At 38.0% G+C, this 27,431-nt stretch overlaps 1 long non-coding RNA gene across 1 annotated transcript in view; it reads left to right on the top strand.

Annotated features, from left to right (window-relative positions):
- The first annotated feature begins 1,600 nt into the window (after positions 1-1,600).
- LOC130988510 (uncharacterized) overlaps positions 1,601-27,431 on the top strand; it is a 32,112-nt gene continuing 6,281 nt past the window's right edge. The window contains exons 1-2 of the long non-coding RNA XR_009090124.1: positions 1,601-1,692; positions 1,842-1,898. This is a non-coding gene — a long non-coding RNA (uncharacterized LOC130988510). The remainder of the gene's footprint in view (positions 1,693-1,841; positions 1,899-27,431) is intronic.

The raw sequence follows: 27,431 nt of genomic DNA, 5'->3' as shown, positions 1-27,431 counted from the left end.
CATCAAGATCTACGGTTGATTCATAATCCTGTGGGATGGATTTATGGTCCTGAGTTCGAATCCCAAAGGTAGCAAAAATTTATTTTTCACAATTCATACCTTTATACAGAAAATTCATACGTGTTCTATATAAAATTCATACATTAAAAATTGCTCTTATTTCTTATTTTAAGATGTGCTCTCACGGTAGCCCACCCCTATATATATATGCGTACAGTGTGTGCAAGAGAATTATTATATATTAAATGTATAAATAACTTGGAAGATTTACCTGTCACAATTATTGCACTTATTCGAAATTCTTGTTTTAGTATAGTCTTAAATTCTCTTTGTGATGATTGAAAGTATTACTGCAACCCCTCCCTATTTATATAAGTTTTAAGCTCTTATATTCAATGAATTCAGAGTAATATAGGGTTGATGAGTCATTTAGTAGGCTACATATAGGCTAGCTTAGTTATTTAGTTAGGAGTGCTCCACGTACTCATATACATGCTTATTATTATTATTATTATTATTATTATTATTATTATTATTATTATTATTATTATTATTATTATTATTATTATTATTATTATTATTATTATTATTATTATTATTATTATTATTATTATTATTATTATTATTATTATTTTGTTTAATCCTTAGCCACCTATATATATATATATATATATATATATATATATATATAGGGTAGGGATCCATAGAGAATTATATTTTTCGAGAGAATGAAAAATAACGAATAAGCCTATAAATTTTACGAATAGATCAACATAAATAATGAACAGATGTATTCAGTAAATATGGTAAAAATAATGAAAATCTCGCCCATATCAGGATTCGAACCATGGCCAAAAATCTTATTCATACGATATATTGATTTATTCATCGAAATTTCAGACTTATTCGAACGCATTCTCTATTCTCAAAATATTTATCATTCTCCATGGATCTTCTCCCAATATATATATATATTTATTCGGATATAAGTATATATAATTTGTACGTTGATCAACTTTTAAGAAATCAAATTTATATGTATATATACATACCCATAAAATATATATAATTGTTGATATAATTTCTATTTGTAAATCATATTCTTGAACCTATTTTTTTTCTTTAATTTTAAGTTATTTTTTCTAATTTATATTTTAATTTATAATGTGGTTAAAAAATGTTTTATTTATTTAATTTTTGGTAGTCTAGTCTTGCCCTAATTAGAAAAAAATAACTTAAAATTAAAGAAAAAAAATAGGTTCTAGAATATGATTTACAAATAGAAATTATATCGACATTTATATATATTTTATGGGTATGTATATATACATATAAATTTGATTTCTTAAAAGTTAATCAACGTACAAATTATATATACTTATATCCGAATATATATATATATATATATATATATATATATATATATATAAATATAGGTGGCTAAGGATTAAACAAAAAAAAAGATATATGCATGTATATGATTACGTGGAGCACGCCTAACTAAATAACTAAGCTAGCCTATATGTAGCCTACTAAATCACTCATCAACCCTATATTACTCTGAATTCATTGAATATAAGAGCTTAAAACATATAAATAGGGAGGGGTTGCAGTAATACTTTCAATCATCACAAAGAGTATTTAAGACTATACTAATACAAGAATTTCGAATAAGTGCAATAATTGTGAAAGGTAAATCTTCCAAGTTATTTATACATTTAATATATAATAATTCTCTTGCACACATTGTACGCATATATATATATATATATATAATATAATCACATACTATATTTAAATTTCTTAGTCTATTATAAATTATTTATCTTTTATCTGATTAGGTGCGGCGCGACTAGAATGTGAATTACTCAAGTTAATTTTCAAAGCTCAAGTTACAGGTGTGAGATTTATTTCAATACATGCTGTGGTTAATCTTTGTCCATTTTAATATTATGTGTTTACCATATGTGAGTTACAATAAATTATATCGCTAGGGGCCCGTTGAATGGGTCCAGGATGGAAAGATCCTTGGTATGCCACAATGCGATATACATGTTAAAGTTATGGTTGCAACCTGTCACAGCCCGCCCTAACTAAGGATAGTTAAGCCGAGTGATCTACGACTAGGGATGGGGTTAAAGAAGAAGGGGAAGAAAAGGGGCGTCATTTATAGCCGTAAAACTTACTCATCTTAATAAAACTCGTCATTTTTATTCATGAATACTCAATTGAAAATAGTCTATGAAAGACAGCATAAAACTTAATTAATATCATTAATCAAGTTATACATCATATGAAACCATTCTCTTAAGACTCAAAGTATGACATAACATACTATAACATCAACAACATCTTGCAGCGGAAAGTAGCTAGACATATGTATGAAGACATATTCTAGACAGGTTAACTATTTATTAACAACCCTGGAGACTCCGCTCATTGCAGCACCATCATCACATCAGCTCAACCTGCACATTTAGAAAACATATGCAGGGCTGAGTACAAAAGCACTCAGTGGGCACGTATGCCTAGGTATAAAAAATACATGCTTCAAAACTGTAAATTGTCATGCCATCATAAACAGTACAGCAAGGGAGTTTTTCGCTAAAAAGGCCCAAGCTTACTAAGTTCATTTGTGATTCTTAAAGTTCGTCTGCAGACTAAGTTCTCTTGTAATCTATCATATCTGGAACTGTGTGCCGGAGAGGTGGCCACCTCTCACGGTCACTTGACCGGCCAACCCGCTAGATGACTCACGGTCACTGGTGTACACTAGTCCTGGCAGGATAGCTATCAACTGCTCAGGACCCGAATTCGATTGCATCATTGGCAAAGCCAAAGCAGATAGATATCATACTAAAATTGAAACATTTTATGGCAAGACAATACTTGAAATAACTTTAACTCAAAGATTTTGTCATGAAATAACTTGCTTGAATGTAACATTTAAACTCATTTGATATATATGAAACTGAAATTAACAGTTAGATCATCTCATGCATTCATTCGTATAAGAGGCCTACGATACGTAGGGGATCTCTATATACGTATAGTAAAAGTAATGCCCACCTGATTGCAGTGTATTGCTACTTAAGACAATGATTCTCTTTCCTTAGCGCGATAGGTTACTCAGACGCTTTTGTTTATTTGAACCTTTGATAACACGAAAACATGTGTTCGAGTGAATAATAGAAAAGATAACAACAAATGCAGTGAATCACTATTCACTCATTTTTCTAACTACCCATATTTCCTTAAACGACTATATCTAACTCATATACAATCGTTCTTCCTTTATCAAAATATTTCATGTACCTTTGAGGATGTAGGAAATTCCATTTTATATTATTCATTTATTTATCTATTATAAATAAAGAATAATTCTATAAACATAAAACGTTTTCCTTTTCCCCATTTAATAATGCCAATCACCAATATATATATATATATACACATCAATAGCTCATTTATAATCTAAAAGTGATATTTTATCAACAATAAAACTTTAAAATCCTTAATAGGAATTATTTTGAATCATTTCCATCTCAACAAAACTGTATAGATTCAACTTCAACTAATAAACTGCTTTTACTCCGAACTCGTATGGAGTCGAATTTTATATCAATAGAAACCTCTTTGAGTCTAGTTTAATTGAAAAAAAAATATGTTGAAAAAATACAAGTAGTTTAAGAGATATAGCGATTTTCCCATCGCTTACCAGATTCGGCAGTTTCTGCCAACTGAAAGTCCAGATTTTTGAAAAAATAGCAAACGTTACCTGAATGAGCTCAAAGTTTATATGTAGATATCTAACACATATATCTTCATACAATAAAAATTTGAGAGCTAAATATCAACATATGGTTACTGAAATAATTACCCTAATCATCTGCCTCACGACAGTTTCAACAGATACTGGCAGTAGACTTCTCAAATTTTAAAAGGGTAGTAAACGAAGTTCAAATAACATGAAACTTTGAACAAATATTCACCACACTCCCATCTATACCCCAGAAATTTCCCATAATATAATAGAAACGGGAATGCATCGAAATAAGGGCGTCAACTTACCCTTGTCCAAGTGAGCACTAATGGAAGTTGTCCGTCGGGGGTTTTCCGGTCGTCGTTCCGCGATGGTGTTTAGCCGCGAAGGTCTACGACTTAGTTTTCCTCGTGCGAGGTAGATCAGGATACACAACGGTGGTTTCTCGATCCTTTTTCGTCGTAAGGATAGTGAGAAACGAAGGCCGTAAGTTGGCCGGTGGCTAAGTCGGGAATTCGACGTTGGCTGCCGAAGGATATTGCGGCCTTTGGTCAAGAAAATATAGAGAAGGCTTCGGCCTTTCGATTGTTGGGTTTGGTAGCCTGAAGATGGAGGAACGAGTACACGTTCTCGGTTCAGAGCCTAGTGGCCGGTCGGCGAAGAAACAGCCCGGCGAAGGGAGCTCACTTGAGCTCTTGCAAGTAAGAAATTTTAAAAAAAATTCTTCTAAACTTTCTCTTGCCTCACACCTCTTGCTGCACTTCTATTTAACAAAGGGAGAAAAAATATACAGTGTTTACAACACTCACAACACTCAACTCACAACCCGTTATACCCCGAGAAAATTACTATCTAATTTTCTCACACCAAAAGCTTCTAACTAAGCTTTTGTCTCAAACCCTCAAACTCTCGTATTTGAGATTTTACTTCAACTTACTCTTGCTCTCTCTAACAGAAAGAAGTATTTTCTGCTTTGGTGTGTTTTTAAACTGCTGCGAATCCTAGTAATTTATAGGCAAAACTGGAATAGTGTTACTGTAGCAAAGGTTGAAAAATCATGCGCATTAGTCCAAAGCAGCCAAAACTTTTCTGCAAAGCACCAACTTTTTTTTTGACAAATTGTTAGCACCAACTTTTTGACTAACAAGGGAATAGTGTAGGAATTGATGTGTTGGATGAAAAATCGAGACATACGTGTAGTGCCGTGATCTAGTTTCTCCTAGTTCCTGTAATAATTCTCCAATTCTCGTTTAATAAATACTCGTCGTATTTATATAAATTAAATCCTCAATCTTGAGATTTAATACGTGAAAGTCGAAATTAATTCGCGACTTAGTACTAAACATATAAAGCGTGAAATAATAAAATTATTATTAACATAAACTCGAGTTATAATTCTAGCAATTCAATTTAAATAACACGATTTATGAATTCGGTTATAAATCTAAAATTTCTAATACTATTGATTAAATCAATCAACTGGTAATGCAAGGTCTCAAACGTGTAGCTAAACCAATAATTTAATTATTGGTTTGATTCATGATTGAATATTAAATCGCAGCTCTGTATCTCTTATACAGACTTTTGCTGAAATAATATTATCTGAATAAAATAGTCACAATAAATAATTAAAAGAATTTTATAACTAATGCACATGTTTAATCTAATATATATTTAAAAGAGCGGGGCATTACATACTACCCCCTTAAAATAAATTTCGTCCCGAAATTTGCATACCTGGTATTCTAGCTTGTGATACTAGTCATTCGTTTCATTCATCTCTTTTGTAGCCTTTTCCATCCTGTGATGGTTCCACTACATGACGAGAACAATATTATTGCCTCGTAACACTTGAACCTTGCAATCTAGTCACTAAACTGATTTCTCTTAAGCCCTGAGCTTGGACTATCTCATCTTTCTTAATCACATACTTTCTTAACTGCGAGACGTAATATTCAGTGTATACATCCACAATCCTCCACTAACCATTAGTGCACTATTCCTGACTTTCGTGAATCCTTTCGTTTTTATTATTCTTGAGGCGAGACACATTTTCTCACCAATATCCATTTTCATTTCGTGCTTTCATAATCCTTTCTTGCAATTCACACTTAACTATTGATGCAACTACACAGCTTGATATTGTCTCCGGATGGTGAACAATTACTAAACCGAATAAGGCAATCACCAATCAGTACTTCATATTTAGTGGTGAAACATCTTATCTTAATTTCCAATTGATGGTACCATCATAAATCTTCACTAATTCGAATCGTCTCTGTTGTCTTACATTGAAATCTCTTTGCTCGAAAAAGCACTTCAAATTCTTGTCAGCTATAAGGACCTCACACTTAACTCCGTAGAGATAGTATCTCCAAATTTCCAACACGTGCACAACCACAACGAGTTCTAAGTCATAAGTCAAGTAATTCAACTTTGGGGCTAATGAGACATAGTGCTCAAGTTCTCTGAAGTTTAAAACAAATACTTGCTTCCTTTGAACATTCCTATTGATGGAGCTTTTGATACTATAGCCGAAACAATCACCCTTCTAGTGTGAGGTTGTTGGCTCTGAGGCTGGGTTAGATCTTAAGTCCTATTCTAAAGTTCTTTTTCTATTCTCGAATTTTCTGTTGTTTTCTTCATTCCATTTTCTTTCCTTCACCACATTTGGAGCACGTCCTGACATTTTGTTGAAAATCCTATCATACTAGTTATCTGCCCTGGTTCTCCACTTGGGATTCCAGAAGTTGCTTTGTTTCTACCGACTATCGGTCAAAAGATAGGTTGATGCTTAGTGTATCTTTCTAACTGTGAGAATATCACCTTCTAGTACTTCGAGAATTGACAGCAAACTAAGTCATTCTAGTCATTACTGTGCTTATCGTGGTAAAATAAGATCTTATTGTGACAACTACATAGTGTGAGTCTATACATTGGGATGACGCCCTACTCAAGGTCAAAATCCTAATTGACGATCACCGAGATCTTAGTTATATGGGCTGACCAGACCCAGCACAATGAATCACTCAGTCAAGTGGGAGCTTCGCCCCCAATCATGTCAACTTCTTATCTCTTATAAAGCTCTAAGTCAACTTCTAACTTAAAGCACTTACTAATAAGTGTTTCATCATAAGTTATTGATACCATGAAAGTCCATTCTATGTTGTTCTAGCCAAGCTATCATGACTAACATCATAATCATAAGCAACATAAGTTCTTATGTGAAAAACTTAATCTCACCGCTATTGAAATAGCTCAAGTGAATCCTTAGTCTTAAAGCATTGCCTCTATGTTGTAACATCTCTATGTTAAACATTTCTATCTTACCAGTCTTTACTTAAATCGATCAAGCGGTGCTATCACGATTAACATTCTCAAAGCATTCTTGGGTGGTACTCAAACGGTTTGTAAGAGGACCCATTATTCTAATCGTATAGGCAGCTAGCCTAAAACGACAACATAAAGCTTTTTCATTCATTCATACATACATACTTCTGTTTCTTTTGAAACCTTAACATATATGGACATTTAATGTCCCTTTCATGAAAACTTTGCTTATGCCGGAAAGATTCAAGGAATCTAACTCGACCATACATACATACATACATTGATTCGTTAAGGGCTCGGGTTGTCCCAAACACGAAATACATTCATTGAGTCGTTATGGGTTCGGGTAGTCCCAAACACGACAAAAAGCATTGACATAGCATCGTAAACATAAGGCGCACATTTTCTTGAAAAACTTTCATAACATCTGAAATACATATATGTATATTTTTGAAACTATTATCGTACCTTTGTTGCGGCAGTGTGACGGCGAGCTGAGGGTTACTGACATTCTTAGAAGTCTAGAGATACTATTCTAGACTCGACATCAAAACTTATGATTATCAGAGACATGAAAGGAAACTTATGCTCTATCTCATATTCTATCTCCTTACTCAACTCTATATAAACTCTCCACTCATCTCAAATCCTTAAGTTCAAGGATAGGTTTCAAGAAAATCATGGTTCCAAGTCTCGATTTGTCTCTCATATAAGGCTCGTCTAATCTCATTCAAACACATAGACAACACAATCACCTAAGGCCCATAAGAAAAACACAATCAAACATTATCAAAACATGCTTTGTTTTTACATTGACTCAACTTCAAAATCTAACCTGTTCTGACTCCGACACCTCCTGGACTCGAGACTCATACCAAAAGAAAGATCTTCGAGTCTAGTTTCATATAAAAAAGTAGAGTCAAAAACTCCAAGTATTGTAGGAGATATGACTGTTTTACTACAGTCTACCATATTCGGTAGTTTTGAGCAATCGAAAACTTGGATTTTTGAAAAATAGTAAACGTTGTCAAACTGGGCTCAACTTTGGTGGATATCTAGCTAACACTATAAGGTTAATACCATAAAAATTTTGAAATCTAGATCACACAGGAAGCTACTGAAATGAATGACTCTTTCTTCTGTTCTCTGAAATTCTCGGTAGTAATGTGCAGTTTAGGTTTTGTATTTTATAAAAATAGTAAACGAAGTCCAAATGACTTGAAATTTTACCGGTGTGCTTAAGACTCATGTAGGGATTTTCTATAAAATTTTCAAAGCTATTAGACATCTAAAAACCATCGATCACAGTAGGTCAATAGGCCTACGAAATTCACCAAAATCTCATCTCAAACTCTTAAATGCTCAACCCAACATCCTTCAATGAAAACCAATCAAAGCTCATTTTAAACACATATAGTACTTGAAAACATTCAAGCACATTATAATACTCATCATACTCAATCTTGACTCTCTTCTTACATCATAACCTCAAATCTTAAGTAAAACATTTCAACGAACGCATCATTAAAATTCTCTTCTCATTTTCGTGCTCAAAATTACTCAAATACTCAAACATGATCTCATTCATCATATAAATCATTATACACATATAGATTCCCTTTTATCATGTAAACTAAACTCTAATGAAACTTCATGTATTATCATAAAACTCTTAATAAAACATGACAAACTTTCACATAATGGTCATAAAGCAATTAGACCTCATTTTATCAATCATCGACTTCTCAAAATATGAAAACTCAAAAACTCATACAAACTAAACTAAGTCAGAAATTTCTTAGCCAACAAAAGACTTACTCAAACATAATTATACACTAATATCATGCTCAAATACATATATCTTAAGCCAAAATCACTTAAATAACACATAGGCAAAAAGTCCTGATTTTTATTAAAGTAAACTCTTTGAAATTTAATAAACACACATGATACCTTAATCCATTCATAGATCTATCAATCTTAGCCAATTAATCACACATATAACCCATCAATTTACAAATTAGAGCATAGATACACATATCCCTAATTTTATTAAACTAACTCATATCAAAATCATCAATTGACATCATATACTCAATTTACTCCCTCCTCCTTAGAATAATGTCTACGTTCCACATAGGCATTAAGTGCAAGGTTCTTGTTTTCATCTTTAGTGGTCCTAACTCAAATTCTAATTTAGAAATCATGTGAGAAACTGTAGTAGCTCTTCCTACAGGAGTGATTACTCTTAACTTGGGACTAGCTCGTTTTGGTTCGAGTTTGAAGGTAACATGCTTCAAACACTTAAAGAATGCAAGGCTCCTGTATTAAACAGGATTCTAACTGGTGCATCCAATATCTTGCCCATACTACCTTAAAGTCCTGCCTTAAACCAGCACTTAAAACTCAAACATCTCTTCATCAGTATCCATCTTCTGATGAGCGAACGTGATAGCTCACAGAGTTCTCAATTATACTCTACAATCGATTTCTTTCCTTGAATCAAACTTCGATAATAAGTCTCTCGCTGCTTACTGTACTCCTCGGTACATATTTCTCAAGAGTAGCCTTGAATTGTTCTCAGGTGTAGTTTACCAGTTGCTCGGGTGTTAAAGTCCTCTGACGTGCCTCTCACTAGTCTTATACATCAAGAGAATCTACTAGGATAACTCAAAAGTTGTAAGAGTTCAACCCTAGAATGACATCAAAACAAATTGTTTCAAGAGACTCAAATGAATGACCAGAGGGTAGAATGAAGTAACTACCAGGTCGAACAAAAATGACCTAGAGTAAGAACCCATCTGGCTTTTCAACCGAAAGTTGAAACACATGGGTTTATAAACCCAAAACACGTCTACTGAGATTTGGATCATGCGGACTGGCCAGGTCCAACATAATCACTCCCCAGTCACACGGGATATACTATCCCGAACTTGGAAATTATGTGTCTTCTAAACCCTCATAATACTATACAAAACTTAAGTTGATACCAGCAAGCTAAAAGCTTAAACTCAGGGTCCTATGTTCTAGACTCTTGTTTCGAAAGTTCAATATTTTTCGACTCTCCTCTCATGTTGCGGTGGTGGTGGCGGAGTATTATCCCGCCTATCCTTCACATCACACTCTTGATGATATCTTTGAGGCATTTTTGAAATCACAAAAGGAAAACTCAACTCGACCAACGCTCTAAGCATCCTCGAAACTCAAGTTCAATTTACTAACTCAACTTTAAGGAAACCTTCACGGTCACCTTAACATTCATCTGTAAGGCAATAAGCACTCACGAAATGCTAACAAAAAGACCACTCTGGTCAACCTAATATATATCCATCAGTAGAATGCCTCTTTTTAGAGGACTTACATAAAGGGGTTATATAAACCCTACAAAAACCATAGTATCTATCGTAATGTCCCTTCTAAACCGACACCATTAATGGTGCTATGTCTCGGTTTGGACTTCCTACGGTAATTGTTACCAGTTAACTCATCTAGTTGCTACTTTAGCACACTAGGAACATCCATCTATTTAACATCAGTAGGGTACTATATTCGCATGCTTATCTATCAGCATGTCAAAAGCTCAAGTATCAATATCTCCTAAGTAAGTTATATACATCGCAATATAATTGAAACTAATCAAAAACAAGGGTGTACTGCTCATACTCTCAAGATCATCCTTAGCTCTAGCCTACATCGGCTTCTCTTCTCATTCTCATCAACTCTAGCCCTCCTTGGCTACTTCTCATCCTTTCAACCCTAGCCTTCCTTGGCTCTTTCTCATCCTTTCATAGTCTATGAACATGTGTTTGAAAATCTGCTAGGGTATCTCTGTACCACATACTGTACGCCTCGTCCTCGTATCCGATCTTCCCTGAGTTCGATCTCACAACAGTCCACTTTCGTGCAGTGCCAACAGTCCTGGCCAACCTATAAGGAGAACTTAAAGGTGACTCTAGGAACTAACTCTACTTGGCTCCAGCAACAGAAATAAACAAAACATAACTTAGCAAAACTCCTACTAAGTAGTACTGTTATCTTAAAACTCAAGCTCAAAACATCTAAATTCTCATCTCGTCCCATCTTTACTCAGTAGGGAATCTCTCTAAACAATGATATTAGATCCCTTAATCTAAATCATCGTGACTTAGTAAGACAACTCAACAATTTTCTCTCAAAGCCATCTCCAAAGACTATGGCTCATGATACCTCCTCAAGTACCATTAAGGTTGCGTGAGCAAAACTCGCGTCACAAAACAACTCAACATATCGTACAATATCTCATTGCAACATGCTAATAACTCATCATTAATCATGCTATTATACTCAAGCTCATAACTCAAACTCATAACTCAAACTCATAACTCAAACCAACAAGTACTTAAAGCAATTGCTAATTCTCTCAAGCTTTAGCTCTAAGTTCTCATTTCATCCTTCTACTTAGAAAAAAAATCTCTCTTAACAATGACATTAGATTCCTTCATCTAAATCATCGTGACTTATCACAATTGCTCAAACAATTCTCATCACAAAACATCTCAAATACATCACATCATAACTCATAATTATGCATCCTCAATCATATAACATCATATGATATAAACACTCTCATGATTCATCATGTAACGTCAACATATGCTCTTACAACATAATAACTCATTATTAATCATGTTGTCATCCTCAAACTCAAACTATGCACCTTCAAAGTGTAACATCATAACTCATCATATAACCTCAACATCATGCTCTTCAAAATTTAATGTCAAATAAACTTTGAAATTTTACATACCTCGTTGAGTCTGGTGTGATGGTGCGCTGAGCTCACGGTTGTTAATAACTATTAGTCTAGTGACTCATTCTAGACTAAACTCAAGACTTATAATTCAGAGCTTTCCTTCGCTCTGATACCACTTTGTCACAGCCCGCCCTAACTAAGGATAGTTAAGCCGAGTGATCTACGACTAGGGATGGGGTTAAAGAAGAAGGGGAAGAAAAGGGGCGTCATTTATAGCCGTAAAACTTACTCATCTTAAGTCTAAGAAACTCCCAAATACAGCACTGCCTTCGGTTTCTTCTCTAGTCACGCCTCTTCCGAGATCCGTCAGGTTACAGAGCTCAGCCGCCGACCTTTGTGCGCACCGCCAGCCGCCGTCCAGACGCCGTTCAGAGCTCAGCCGCCGTCCCAGATCTGCCGCTTCCCATAACAGATCCGAGAGTGTTGTCAGCTCCGAGCCTCCGAAGTCCGGCCCCGCAGCTCCAGTCTCCAGAAGCCGCAGCTCCGACCTCTGAGCCTCCGAAGTCCGACCGTGCAGCCGACCTCTGAGCCTCCGAAGTCCGACCGTGCAGCAGCAGCACTGCCTTCGGTCTCTTCTCTAGTCACGCCTCTTCCGAGATCCGTCAGGTTACAGAGCTCAGCCGCCGACCTTCGTGCGCACAGCCAGTCGCCGTTCAGACGCCGTTCAGAGCTCAGCCGCCGTCCCAGATCTGCCGCTTCCTATAACAGATCTGAGAGTGTTGTCTCCTCTCAACTCTCAAGCTTTCGTCGATTCAGACAGTCAGAGCCCAGCCGCTGACCAAAGCCAAAGCCCAGCAGCCAACCTTCGCACGCATCGCCAGAGCTCAGCCGTCGACCTTCGTGCGCACCGCCAGCCGCCGTTCAGATGCCGTTCAGTGCTCAGCAACAGATCTGCCGCCTCCCAATCGAGTGAGTGAGTTTCACCTCCATCCCAGATCTTGCTAAATATGGATGCGAACTGAATTGAGTGCTCGAGATAGCAAATTACCTCGATTGTGTTCAACTGATTGGTTGTTGTTGGAGTTGAGTGAATGGTGATGACAGATTGTTGGTAAATGATAATGGCAGAATAGTTCCAATTTAAGAGATGGGAGATGAGGTATGGAGAGAGGTGAGGAGACGAGGGGTGGTGAGGACCGGAGAAGATGGGATGGTGAAGAAGCAGTTAAACCAAAAGACTCAAAGGTTTTCGAAACATTGGAAAGAAAGAGACGAGAATGAAGCAAAAAGAGTTACATTCTTTTTCAACAACATTCCAGAAGAATGTAGCTTCGATTTTTTGAGGAGAAAGTTCGGTTCCGTGCGAGAACCGACAGACATCTTTTGTCCAAGAAAGAGAGACAAAAAAGGGAAACCTTTCGGTTTTGTTCGCTTCGAAGATGTGGAAGATAGGGATGGTTTGCTAGTGCAGTTGAATAAGTTGTGGATTGGGAGCTATAAAATTAGGGTGTTCAAACCGAGATTCGAGAGAGAAGTGAAGGTCCAAGGAAGTAAAGGGAAGGGAATAGAATCTGACGCAGGTAGAAAGCCGGAAAAGCCAAAGCTCGTGCATGCCGCAAAAAGGATGATGGGGGTTTCTTTTAAGGAGGTACTCACTGGATCCAAAGAAGGAGAGTCAGGACTTTCAGATTTGCTTCAGTTTAAAACTTCGGATGAGGAAACACGATGGCTAGATGGAGCTTTCACGGGTTTCATCAAAGATGAGTTCTTGTGGGAAGAGATTAATGAGGAAATCAATAGTGAAAGTGCTGGCAAACTGAAAGTGACGACGATGGGAGGAAATTTGGTGTTGATTCGTAGTGTCTGCGACGCGCCAACAGAAAAAGTTTTAACGGAGATGGATGAATGGAGTGAGTTCTGGTTTCAATGGAAGAGGAAATGGAACGTTGTGGATGTGTTCCAACAACGAGTGGTGTGGACGAGGTGGGCAGGGATTCCACTACATGCATGGAATCCTCGTTTCTTTGAGTTGGCAACTGCAAAGTTCGGTCGGGTGTTGAAGATGCATGAGAAGACGAAAGAAAAAGAAAAATTGGATGTTGCTTTGATTCAAATATCCACGGGCCTTAGATCCATTGATCAAGTGACGGAGTGTTGTATTAATGGAGCAAGGTTCACGTTCCGCATTGAGGAAATTCACGAGAATCCTTTCACTTCCATGATCGGAGAGTCGGAGCTCGAGGATTCGGGGTCGGATTCGGGATGGACGAGCGGGGAGGACTCCATGGATCCGGCATCTGCAACCTTCGGAGATCGGAACGAGAGTGGTGAAAGGGATGGTGATGTTTCGGTTCTCCAAGAAATCATCGTTTCGTCTCCTTTGATCCAAACCGTTGAAGACACGTTTGTTGAGGAAACTAATTATGAGGGGGCGGTGAAGGGAGGATCGAAAATGCTTTTGAATTTGGTTGAGGTCGAAGGTGAGACTCAGCCATTCGTTAAGGATGGGCAGATGGACTGCCACGCTTTTCAAAGTCCAAATCAGATTTTGGAGGAACAGAATTGGACCGACTTTCAGAATGTACAGGAAAAAAGTCCAATTGGTGGCTTTACTGGTGATTCTGTTGATGGGCCAGGAAGAAGCGTTTATGAGGGAGGTCATACTTTAATGTCGACCCAAGCGCAAGGAGAGAATAGAAGCGCTATTCCGGAAAGGGAAGAAGCCGATTCAGTCGTGTACAGTGATTGTCAAGGTGCCAAAAATGTGGTGGAGGACAAGGCGTGCAATGAGGAAGGGCAAAGGATCGAAGTCAACGAACTTCAGATATTAAGCTCTGAGGAAGAAAGTCGTTCAAAGCAAAGCAAAAGGTATTCAAAGCAAAGCAAAAGGTTTGATGAACAAAATTCAAAAGGAAAAAAAGGGAGAGAAAAGAAAAAGAATAGAGCCAGGGAGAAAGAGAAATGGGAACACTTCATTTCAGATTTAGAGCCAATTGATGGAAGGGGGGAGGAAGCGGCAGAGCAGGAAAGAGAGGGGGAGAACGAAGAAGGGCAGGAGACGACAGTGGGGGAGCAAATTTCAGGTCAGCAGATCTGGGATTTTGGAAAGAAGATCGGGCTTTCAAGTCAAATTCCAGATGAAGATGTTGCTCGACAGATTGAGGCGCAAGGTAATTTTCTTTCTTGCGTAAATGCTAGGAGTATTTTGAGGAATGTTTAATGAATTTGTTATCTTATAACATTCGGGGCTTGGGGAGTGTTGCGAAGCAGAGAGATGTTACTGATTTGGTGAAAGGGCAGAAGATCGATTTTTGTTGCTTGCAGGAGACAAAGATGGAGGTGTTCAGGGATTTGTTCTGTAAATCTTGGTGGGGGTCTAATTATACAGACAGAGCGATTAGGAATTCGGAGGGAAGGGCAGGAGGAATTGTAAGCTTGTGGAATAGGGAGGTTTTCGAAGCTTCTAGTACGTGGGATTTACCGGGGGCGGTGGTGGTGAATGGTAGGTACAAGGAGGGTGATATTTTATGTTGCATCATCAACGTGTACGCACCAGTAGACACAGGGGATAAGCGGATCTTGTGGGATGTCTTAAGCTCAATTGTGGAACAAAATACGGATAGGAGTGTCTGTATCTTGGGCGACTTTAACTCAGTTAGGAGGAGGGATGAACGTGTGGGCAGTGGGGAGACGTTTGGCGCGGCTGATGCAAGAAGTTTTGAAGAATTTATCCAGGAGAATGATTTGGAGGAAATTAAAACTCAAGGCCGGAAGTTTACTTGGCACAAACCAAATGGAAAGTGCAAGAGTAAGATTGATCGCTTCCTCGTTAATGAGAATTGGCTGGCTGCTTGGGAACGGACGTCGGCACGAGGACTTCAACGTTCAATTTCGGATCACTGTCCGATTATTCTCACTACAAGATCGGAGGATTGGGGACCAAGACCTTTTCGGTTCCTCAATGCATGGGTGAATCATTCGGAGTTCGAGGAGATGGTCAAGCAGGTTTGGACAGGGACTAAGGTGGGGGGATGGAGCTTTTTTGTGGTTAAGGAGAAACTGAAAAAACTCAAAGAGGCCTTGAAGGTGTGGAATCGGACATCGTTCGGTGACATTGATCACAAAATTAAAGAACTTCAGAAGGAACTTCAAGAGAAGGATAAGGTGGATGAACAGAGAGGTCTTGAAGAATCAGAGGTGATTAGGAGAAATGAGATTCAAGCCCTGCTCTCCCTTCAACTGAAGAATAAACAGATGATGCTGCAACAGAAAGCCAAAATCAAATGGCTCAAAGAGGGAGACACTAATTCGGGTTTTTTCCATAGGGCAATTCGTGGGAGACGTGTTAAAAACGAGATTGGCGGAATGCTCTTTGATAACTCGTGGATATCTAAACCGGAAGAGGTTAAAGCAAGAGTGAGGAATCATTTTGAAGCTTTTTTCAAAAGAAAAGAACGACTGATGCCCGATTTCCCCCTGGACTTCATGAGGAGGAAAATTTCAAATGACGAGAGGCAGTGGCTGATCAGGGATTTTGATCTGGACGAGATTAAAGAAGCAGTTTGGAGCTGTAGTGGAGACAAGAGTCCGGGACCCGATGGATTTAACTTCACATTCTGGAGAGCGGCGTGGCACGTGGTTAAAGAGGACTTACTCCAGGTTTTGAAGGAATTTCATGAAAGCGGCAAAATACCGAAAGGTGGTAACGCCTCTTTTATTGTTTTGATTCCGAAGAAAGAAGGGGCTGGGTCGCTCGATGATTTTCGCCCAATTTCTCTTATCACTAGCTTGTTCAAAATTGTGGCTAAAATCCTGGCTGAGAGATTGAAGAGGGTTATGGGGTCGATCATTTCCGATAATCAAAGTGCTTTTGTCAAGGGTCGCTTCATCCTAGATGGGGTGGTTATCCTGAATGAAGCTATTTTTGAGGCAAAAAAGAAGAGAGTGGGCCGTATTTTCTTCAAGATTGACTTCGCAAAAGCATACGACTCTGTGCAATGGGATTTCTTGGATATGCTTCTCGATCGACTTAACTTTGACGGAGTTTGGAGGAAGTGGATTAAAGGGTGTCTGGAATCTGGAATGGCAAGTGTATTGGTGAACGGGTCATCGACGGGAGAATTCAAAATGGAGAGAGGTTTGAGACAGGGTGACCCGTTGTCACCTTTCCTGTTCCTTATCGTGGCGGAAGGCCTCAACGAGTTCATTGAAAGAGCAACGGAGAGGCAGTTCCTGGTCCCGGCGAAGATTGGCAAGGATAAAGTGCCCATTTCACATCTACAGTACGCGGACGATACTATCTTCTTGTTGGAGGCAGATGACAGGAATATGGAGAGCGTAAAAAAACTCCTGATTCTCTTTCAGTTCGCCTCGGGTTTAGCTGTAAATTTCGAAAAAAGTTGTCTTCTGACAGTGGGAGTGGATGACGCAGTTGAGAGGAGATGGGCATCGCTCCTCATGTGCAAGATCGGTTCCTTTCCGTGCAACTACTTGGGTACTAAAGTGGGGGGGCGCAGCAATGGTGTTGGAGATTGGAAGTTTTTGATTGAAAAAGTTTCAAACAAAGTGGCAAGCTGGAAGAAGAGACACCTTTCGTTGGCAGGGCGAATTACTCTAGTCAAGTCGGTGTTGCAATCCATTCCGGTATATCAATTATCTCTCGCTTTCATACCTAAAGCGGTGATTAAGGAACTTAATTCACTGTTCTCCAAATTTTTGTGGGGAGGAGGCACACAGACGGGGGGTATCACTTGGTTCAAGTGGAATGCCTTGTGCCTAAACAAGGATTCAGGAGGTCTGGGGTTTCGGAATATCGATTGGTTTAATCAGGTCCTGTTAAGTAAGTGGCTCTGGAGATTTTTAGGGGAGGGGAAAGCTCTGTGGGTAAGGGTGATCAAATCGATTTATGGGGGGCTAGTGTGGGGGGAAGGGGGTGAATGTTCGGTGGCGGGAAGAGGTGGACAGAAAGGGTGGTGGCAGAAAATTGTGGATAAGGAAGGAGGAAGGAGAGATCGGTGGTTCATCAATAATTTGAGGCGAAGAATTGGGGATGGGCTTGATACCAGCTTTTGGGAGGATGTGTGGGCGGTTGACAAACCCCTTAAGTTTGTGTTTCCGAGATTATATAATTTGAGTCTGAACAAGAAAAGGCTGGTTGGTGAAAGCGGATTTTGGGAGGGAGGGTCGTGGGTGTGGAGGGTGGAGTGGAGGAGGGAGTTAAGGGAGAGGGAGAAAGGGTTTGCGGAGGATCTCCAGTTGGTTATAGCTGATTTTGTTCCTTGTGTTGATGTAATAGACGGATGGAACTGGAAGGCGACACCAGATGGATGCTTCACAATCAAGTCGGCATATGAAATTGTGGCAAAAATAAGAGAGGAGCAACAAGTTTTACCTTTGGAGATGGCAAAGGTTTGGAAGGCCCCAACACCAAATAAAGCCAAGGTGACGGCATGGAGGTGTCTTAGAAACAGATTGGCAACATGTGATAATCTGAGTAGAAGAAATGTCCAGATCAGCGTGGAGGAGAGATGGTGCAATGCCTGTGTTTCTAGTGAGGAAACGACGGAACACCTGTTCCTCTTTTGTCCGAAAGCAGCGGCAGTGTGGGACCAGATCTTTCAATGGCTTGACATCAAAACGGCAAATCCGAGAGGTATTTTTCAACACTTCATTTCTTTCATTGCGGCTGGAAAAAAGAAGAGAGAAAGAAGACTGCTTAAAGCTTTGTGGGTGGGAACAGTGTGGTTGCTCTGGGAAAGCAGGAATGGTAGTCGTTTTCGGGACAAGGCTTGGGATATTGATAGACTTGTTTTACAGATTAAGGGGAGACTTTGGAGTTGGAACGAGGCGTACAAAATCGTGGAGTTAGGAATTACTTTTACTTCTTGGTGTTCCAAAGATTTCAAACTTGTTTTGTTGTTTTGATTGGCATTCCTGATGCCTTGATCCCTTTTCTTTTAATAAAATTTTTACTTTACTGATCAAAAAAAAAAAAAAAAAATAAAACTCGTCATTTTTATTCATGAATACTCAATTGAAAATAGTCTATGAAAGACAGCATAAAACTTAATTAATATCATTAATCAAGTTATACATCATATGAAACCATTCTCTTAAGACTCAAAGTATGACATAACATACTATAACATCAACAACATCTTGCAGCGGAAAGTAGCTAGACATATGTATGAAGACATATTCTAGACAGGTTAACTATTTATTAACAACCCTGGAGACTCCGCTCATTGCAGCACCATCATCACATCAGCTCAACCTGCACATTTAGAAAACATATGCAGGGCTGAGTACAAAAGCACTCAGTGGGCACGTATGCCTAGGTATAAAAAATACATGCTTCAAAACTGTAAATTGTCATGCCATCATAAACAGTACAGCAAGGGAGTTTTTCGCTAAAAAGGCCCAAGCTTACTAAGTTCATTTGTGATTCTTAAAGTTCGTCTGCAGACTAAGTTCTCTTGTAATCTATCATATCTGGAACTGTGTGCCGGAGAGGTGGCCACCTCTCACGGTCACTTGACCGGCCAACCCGCTAGATGACTCACGGTCACTGGTGTACACTAGTCCTGGCAGGATAGCTATCAACTGCTCAGGACCCGAATTCGATTGCATCATTGGCAAAGCCAAAGCAGATAGATATCATACTAAAATTGAAACATTTTATGGCAAGACAATACTTGAAATAACTTTAACTCAAAGATTTTGTCATGAAATAACTTGCTTGAATGTAACATTTAAACTCATTTGATATATATGAAACTGAAATTAACAGTTAGATCATCTCATGCATTCATTCGTATAAGAGGCCTACGATACGTAGGGGATCTCTATATACGTATAGTAAAAGTAATGCCCACCTGATTGCAGTGTATTGCTACTTAAGACAATGATTCTCTTTCCTTAGCGCGATAGGTTACTCAGACGCTTTTGTTTATTTGAACCTTTGATAACACGAAAACATGTGTTCGAGTGAATAATAGAAAAGATAACAACAAATGCAGTGAATCACTATTCACTCATTTTTCTAACTACCCATATTTCCTTAAACGACTATATCTAACTCATATACAATCGTTCTTCCTTTATCAAAATATTTCATGTACCTTTGAGGATGTAGGAAATTCCATTTTATATTATTCATTTATTTATCTATTATAAATAAAGAATAATTCTATAAACATAAAACGTTTTCCTTTTCCCCATTTAATAATGCCAATCACCAATATATATATATATACACATCAATAGCTCATTTATAATCTAAAAGTGATATTTTATCAACAATAAAACTTTAAAATCCTTAATAGGAATTATTTTGAATCATTTCCATCTCAACAAAACTGTATAGATTCAACTTCAACTAATAAACTGCTTTTACTCCGAACTCGTATGGAGTCGAATTTTATATCAATAGAAACCTCTTTGAGTCTAGTTTAATTGAAAAAAAAATATGTTGAAAAACTCCAAGTAGTTTAAGAGATATAGCGATTTTCCCATCGCCTACCAGATTCGGCAGTTTCTGCCAACTGAAAGTCCAGATTTTTGAAAAAATAGCAAACGTTACCTGAATGAGCTCAAATTTTATATGTAGATATCTAACACATATATCTTCATACAATAAAAATTTGAGAGCTAAATATCAACATATGGTTACTGAAATAATTACCCTAATCATCTGCCTCACGACAGTTTCAGCAGATACTGGCAGTAGACTTCTCAAATTTTAAAAGGGTAGTAAACGAAGTTCAAATAACATGAAACTTTGAACAAATATTCACCACACTCCCATCTATACCCCAGAAATTTCCCATAATATAATAGAAACGGGAATGCATCGAAATAAGGGCGTCAACTTACCCTTGTCCAAGTGAGCACTAATGGAAGTTGTCCGTCGGGGGTTTTCCGGTCGTCGTTCCGCGATGGTGTTTAGCCGCGAAGGTCTACGACTTAGTTTTCCTCGTGCGAGGTAGATCAGGCTACACAACGGTGGTTTCTCGATCCTTTTTCGTCGTAAGGATAGTGAGAAACGAAGGCCGTAAGTTGGCCGGTGGCTAAGTCGGGAATTCGACGTTGGCTGCCGAAGGATATTGCGGCCTTTGGTCAGGAAAATATAGAGAAGGCTTCGGCCTTTCGATTGTTGGGTTTGGTAGCCTGAAGATGGAGGAACGAGTACACGTTCTCGGTTCAGAGCCTAGTGGCCGGTCGGCGAAGAAACAGCCCGGCGAAGGGAGCTCACTTGAGCTCTTGCAAGTAAGAAATTTTAAAAAAAATTCTTCTAAACTTTCTCTTGCCTCACACCTCTTGCTGCACTTCTATTTAACAAAGGGAGAAAAAATATACAGTGTTTACAACACTCACAACACTCAACTCACAACCCGTTATACCCCGAGAAAATTACTATCTAATTTTCTCACACCAAAAGCTTCTTACTAAGCTTTTGTCTCAAACCCTCAAACTCTCGTATTTGAGATTTTACTTCAACTTACTCTTGCTCTCTCTAACAGAAAGAAGTATTTTCTGCTTTGGTGTGTTTTTAAACTGCTGCGAATCCTAGCAATTTATAGGCAAAACTGGAATAGTGTTACTGTAGCAAAGGTTGAAAAATCATGCGCATTAGTCCAAAGCATCCAAAACTTTTCTGCAAAGCACCAACTTTTTTTTTGACAAATTGTTAGCACCAACTTTTTGACTAACAAGGGAATAGTGTAGGAATTGATGTGTTGGATGAAAAATCGAGACATACGTGTAGTGCCGTGATCTAGTTTCTCCTAGTTCCTGTAATAATTCTCCAATTCTCGTTTAATAAATACTCGTCGTATTTATATAAATTAAATCCTCAATCTTGAGATTTAATACGTGAAAGTCGAAATTAATTCGCGACTTAGTACTAAACATATAAAGCGTGAAATAATAAAATTATTATTAACATAAACTCGAGTTATAATTCTAGCAATTCAATTTAAATAACACGATTTATGAATTCGGTTATAAATCTAAAATTTCTAATACTATTGATTAAATCAATCAACTGGTAATGCAAGGTCTCAAACGTGTAGCTAAACCAATAATTTAATTATTGGTTTGATTCATGATTGAATATTAAATCGCAGCTCTGTATCTCTTATACAGACTTTTGCTGAAATAATATTATCTGAATAAAATAGTCACAATAAATAATTAAAAGAATTTTATAACTAATGCACATGTTTAATCTAATATATATTTAAAAGAGCGGGGCATTACACAACCAGTCGCCAGGGGCCGGCTGAATCGGTCCAGGACGGAAAGGTCCTTGGTATGCCACCGTGCGACTTTCAGTTACGAATGTTTGATCATATGTGTTTCCATTTTATTAACGTGGACAATTTTTCGCTATTATTTTTACCACGCCGTAAGTATACGGTGTAGTTGCAACATAGGGAAGCAAGGTCGTATCCCACAAGGATTGGTGAATTCAAACTTCTAAATATTATTAATAAGTTGTTTTCAATCTATTTAGACAAACCAAAGATGAAGAGATATTGAGAACTAAAACAAAGCTAAATAAAGCAAGTAAATAAAATAACAACAAGATAAACTTAGTTAATAAATTGGGGAATGACTCGAATGAAAGTTATCCTAGGGACTAGATTTCGATGGATCGTAATGAACTTCAATCTAAATCAATATAAATCTTGATATGGCCTACTTATCTAGGGCGATCTCCCCACTAGTTTTAGCCCCCTCCCGGACGACTAAAACAGTAGATTACGGGTCATAATTGCCGTCCCCGATCAATTTCTAACCTATAACTCCCAAGAGCACAAAAGATCAACAAGCCCTCACCCACCTCTCAACCTCCCGGTTTATTGAGATGATATGTATCAAACTCCTAATCTATTGTAATTATCCTCTCCCGATTCAAATCACAAATTAGAAATGCACAAAAGGTGGCCAACCAATCATACAAGAGATAAATCTAGGACTTGAAAAGATAACAATAAGCACAATCAAGATATATATTGAACAAAGAAATCAATCCATTACAAATCCATCTAATCTAATCCCTAAGATAAGAGATTTTAGCCAAGCATATTCATAATAAAAGCAAATCTCAAGTCATAAGAAAACATAAATAAAGATATAGAGAGATAGAGATTCATAGACAAATCCTATAATCTTGATCTTCAATCATGTAGTCTTGATGAGCTCCTTTCCAAGTCTTCCCCTTCTTTATTTGATTTTGGTGTTGTTTTTGTGTGTGGAAGAGAGAAAAAATGGTAGAGAATGGAGGCTAGGGTTTGGGATTGGAGAGTTGGGGAAGATGAAGTGGGTGTGTTGTTCGCTATTATTTTCACCACGCCGCAAGTGTACGGTGTAGTTGCAATATAAGGGAAGCAAGGTCGTATTCCACAAGGATTGGTGAATTTAAACTTCTAAATATTATTAATAAGTTGTTTTCAATCTATTTAGACAACCAAAGTTCAAGAGGTATTGAAAACTAAAACAAAGCTAAATTAAAGCAAGCAAAGTAAATAACAATAACATAAACTTAGTTACTAAATTGGGGAATGACTCGAAAGAAAGTTATCCTAGGGACTAGATTTCGATGGATCGTAATGAACTTCAATCTAAATCAATATAAATCTTGATATGGCCTACTTATCTAGGGCGATCTCCCCACTAGTTTTAGCCCCCTCCCGGACGACTAAAACAGTAGATTACGGGTCATAATTGTCGTCCCCGGTCAATTTCTAACCTATAACTCCCAAGAGCACAAAAGATCAACAAGCCCTCACCCACCTCTCAACCTCCCGGTTTATTGAGATGATATGTATCAAACTCCTAATCTATTGTAATTATCCTCTCCCGATTCAAATCACAAATTAGAAATGCACAAAAGGTGGCCAACCAATCATACAAGAGATAAATCTAGGACTTGAAAAGATAACAATAAGCACAATCAAGATATATATTGAACAAAGAAATCAATCCATTACAAATCCATCTAATCTAATCCCTAAGATAAGAGATTTTAGCCAAGCATATTCATAATAAAAGCAAATCTCAAGTCATAAGAAAACATAAATAAAGATATAGAGAGATAGAGATTCATAGACAAATCCTATAATCTTGATCTTCAATCATGTAGTCTTGATGAGCTCCTTTCCAAGTCTTCCCCTTCTTTATTTGATTTTGGTGTTGTTTTTGTGTGTGGAAGAGAGAAAAAATGGTAGAGAATGGAGGCTAGGGTTTGGAATTGGAGAGTTGGGGAAGATGAAGTGGGTGTGTGTGGTGAATGATGTGAGAAAAGAGGGGAAAAATGGAGTTTTGGGCTAAAAATCACGTCTGGGCCCACCAAAAGGCGGATCCCCGCCTCTTCCCCGCGGTCACGGCATGAACCGCGGTTGAAAACGCGGCTGGAAGCAGGGGAGGCCGCGGTCATGGGCCGCGGCCGCGGCTCGGACCGCGGGTGACTGTAAAAAACGTTCTGGACTGCTCTGGAGCAGAGGCCCGCGGTCGGGCCCGTGGCCGCGGCCCGGACCGCGGGTTACTGGGCAATTTTGGAGCAGAGGCCCGCGGTCGGGCCCGTGGCCGCGGCCCGGACCGCGGGTGCTTGGGCTTTATGCGCAGTCAGCTTGTTCGGCTCCGTTCTCCCTCGTCCGGACTCGGATTTGGTCACCGTTTGCGCTCACGAATTCCTATCGAGACGTACTTCGATCTCATGTCTTCAAAATTCTCCAATTAATCCTTGATTTTCCCTGAAATCACTCCAAAACTACACCAAGGAATCAAAACTCAAAATTGGGATACAAACACATATTAGCAATCAATTCATGGGGGAAAATGACAACAATTCATGCGATATTGAGGTACAAAAACCATGTTTGTCAACCCCCCAAACTTAAAGCGTTGTTTGTCCCCAAACAACAAAGAGAAGAGAAATAAAAGATAACAAACATGTGAGAATGAATTGGTGTCATTTCAAGGGCTTCAAATTTTTCAAAAAATCTTTCAAAAGTGTATCACAAGTAGAAATGCATTCCAAGAAATCACAAGTGATGAAGAGTTCAATATTATGGCCTCCAAGCTTGAATCCTCACAAATGTGGATGTTTCAATGATGCACTCAACTCTCAAGTGTTTAGATTGGGCGTGTTTGCACTCAAATTGAAACAATGTATGCAATCTACCATAAGCTTGCCATTTATCCTAACTCTCTATACTTCAATGTGTTATAAATAATGATCAACAAGGGCTTTTCTTTAGGTTGCAATGAGGGCTCTTTGGTGAGGTGAGGTGTTTATAGGCAAAGTGACTCATATATAATTCCCAAATTGAATAAGTCATACTCACCATTGTTCTTTTCAAATCAATCAATAACCAATATCCCCACATTTCTTCTTTTTCACCCTATGAATACTTATCAAGATCATGATTCAAAAGGCAAATCACTCCCCTTTATACTTCCTTTATTCAACATTTCTTTTTGCTTTTCTTTTTCTTTTCTTTTCTTTTGGAGCTCATAGGGGACTAGTGATTTTCACTCAATCAAAGTTAGACAAGTAATTTCAATCATTTCCATACATTTTCATCAAAGTAACCACTAACAATCTAAGTTCTACCCATCATTGGTTAATTCAAAGAAAGGCTATAAGGCACAAAGAGGGTAAACTAGGATCGCATGAGAATTTGGACACAATTTAAGTCAAGTGGCTAACAAGGATGGCCTTAAATCACTTCAATATTAACAACACATCTACTTTTATTTTCAAGAGAGGACTCATGGCAAGTTCTAGAGATCAACACACATGCTCAAATGATTTACACTCAAGAACAAAATGAGATTGTAAATGTATGACAATCAAAGACTCAATTCTCACAAGCTCATTTTCATTTTCAAGTTCTTGGAGGTACAACATTTAGCTCATTTGTCACAAGTTCAAACTCTACATGCAAAATCAACAAGTGAAACACAACAATTTATTTTCAAAAGCAACATTCATATCATAAGCCCAACACACATTTCATCCAACTCATGTTTTTCAACAATCAAGCTCAAAAACAAAAGACAAGGAAAAGCTCAAAAACAGAGACAAAATCTCATTATTCAAAAACTAGACTAACTAATTAAATAAACAACGGATAAACGAGATAAGTAACCCATCTTCACCCTCCCCCCAAACTTATTTCACACAAAAGAGAAATAAGTTTGGATGAAGGAGAAAATGGTTACTTGTCTCGTACTCACAAACGAGGTGGAGGCTTAGGCGGTGGCCATTTCTCATCAAATTTGCATGCTCCATCCACCGCGACCCAAAAATATGGTGGCTTTGCAATTCTTGAGACATCCCGGGCGTCATGGTAATCTCGTTCACCATCTAGAGTACCACCACACTCAAACAATTCCTTATTAGACAAATCAAAGTGAAAATCAAAAGATGAAGATAAATAAAAGTGAAAGAAGCAAGCCTTCATAGAATCGCCCATGTCGAGGTAAGGATCGACAAAATTTTTGACTTTGCATTCTTTAAAACTTGTGAAATCTTCATCCTTTTGGAATTGTAGAGGTTGTGTTGGAAAAGTTGGGCTCTCGACTTCAAGGGGTTTGGAGAATTGATCCTCATCTTCTTTATACTCTTCTTCAACTTCTTGAGGCTCTTCACTTAGCATCGGCATTGGTTCCTCATACAAGGTTCCATTCCGTAGGCTAATGGCCATGCACAAATCATCAATTCGCTTTTGATTTTCCATAGTGGTAGCCAAAGACCTCCTTTGCTCATCTAGCATAACCTCCGATTTTGCTAGACTTTTTTCTATCCAAGCTTGTGTAGTTAAGAAGCATTGTAGGAGATCGTCTTTCGAATTCGATTTCTCCACTTGATAGTATCGATTTCCCCCTTGGAAGCCTTCTTGAGTGGAATAAGAATTTTCATAATTCCAACTATTGAAATGGTCCTCATACTCCAATGGTGATTGCCACTCCATGGCATTGCACCCCATGTCATAATACTCACCATAGGAAGGTGTTGGTTGGAAGGCTTTTTGGATCATTGGTTGCCTACAATTTCTTTTGGCTTCCAAAACACGCAACTTAAGTTGCATCAACGCCAATTGTAGTTGGAGTTGCTCAACCAACTCATTCCTTCCATCATCCATTTTTGGTGCCGCTTTTACGGTTTTGGAGCAATTTTCTCTAACAAAAATAAATAAACATATAAATAAACAAACATAAAAACAATATCTAAATTAGATAAAAACAACTTTTCACAATATCAAAAGTAAAAACTCAACCAATCCCCGGCAACGGCGCCAAAAACTTGTTCGCTATTATTTTCACCACGCCGCAAGTGTACGGTGTAGTTGCAATATAAGGGAAGCAAGGTCGTATTCCACAAGGATTGGTGAATTTAAACTTCTAAATATTATTAATAAGTTGTTTTCAATCTATTTAGACAACCAAAGTTCAAGAGGTATTGAAAACTAAAACAAAGCTAAATTAAAGCAAGCAAAGTAAATAACAATAACATAAACTTAGTTACTAAATTGGGGAATGACTCGAAAGAAAGTTATCCTAGGGACTAGATTTCGATGGATCGTAATGAACTTC

The sequence above is a fragment of the Salvia miltiorrhiza genome, chromosome 6 (assembly GCF_028751815.1).
Source record: "Salvia miltiorrhiza cultivar Shanhuang (shh) chromosome 6, IMPLAD_Smil_shh, whole genome shotgun sequence".
NCBI lineage: Eukaryota > Viridiplantae > Streptophyta > Magnoliopsida > Lamiales > Lamiaceae > Salvia > Salvia miltiorrhiza.
This window is presented reverse-complemented; position numbering and strand designations above follow the sequence as displayed.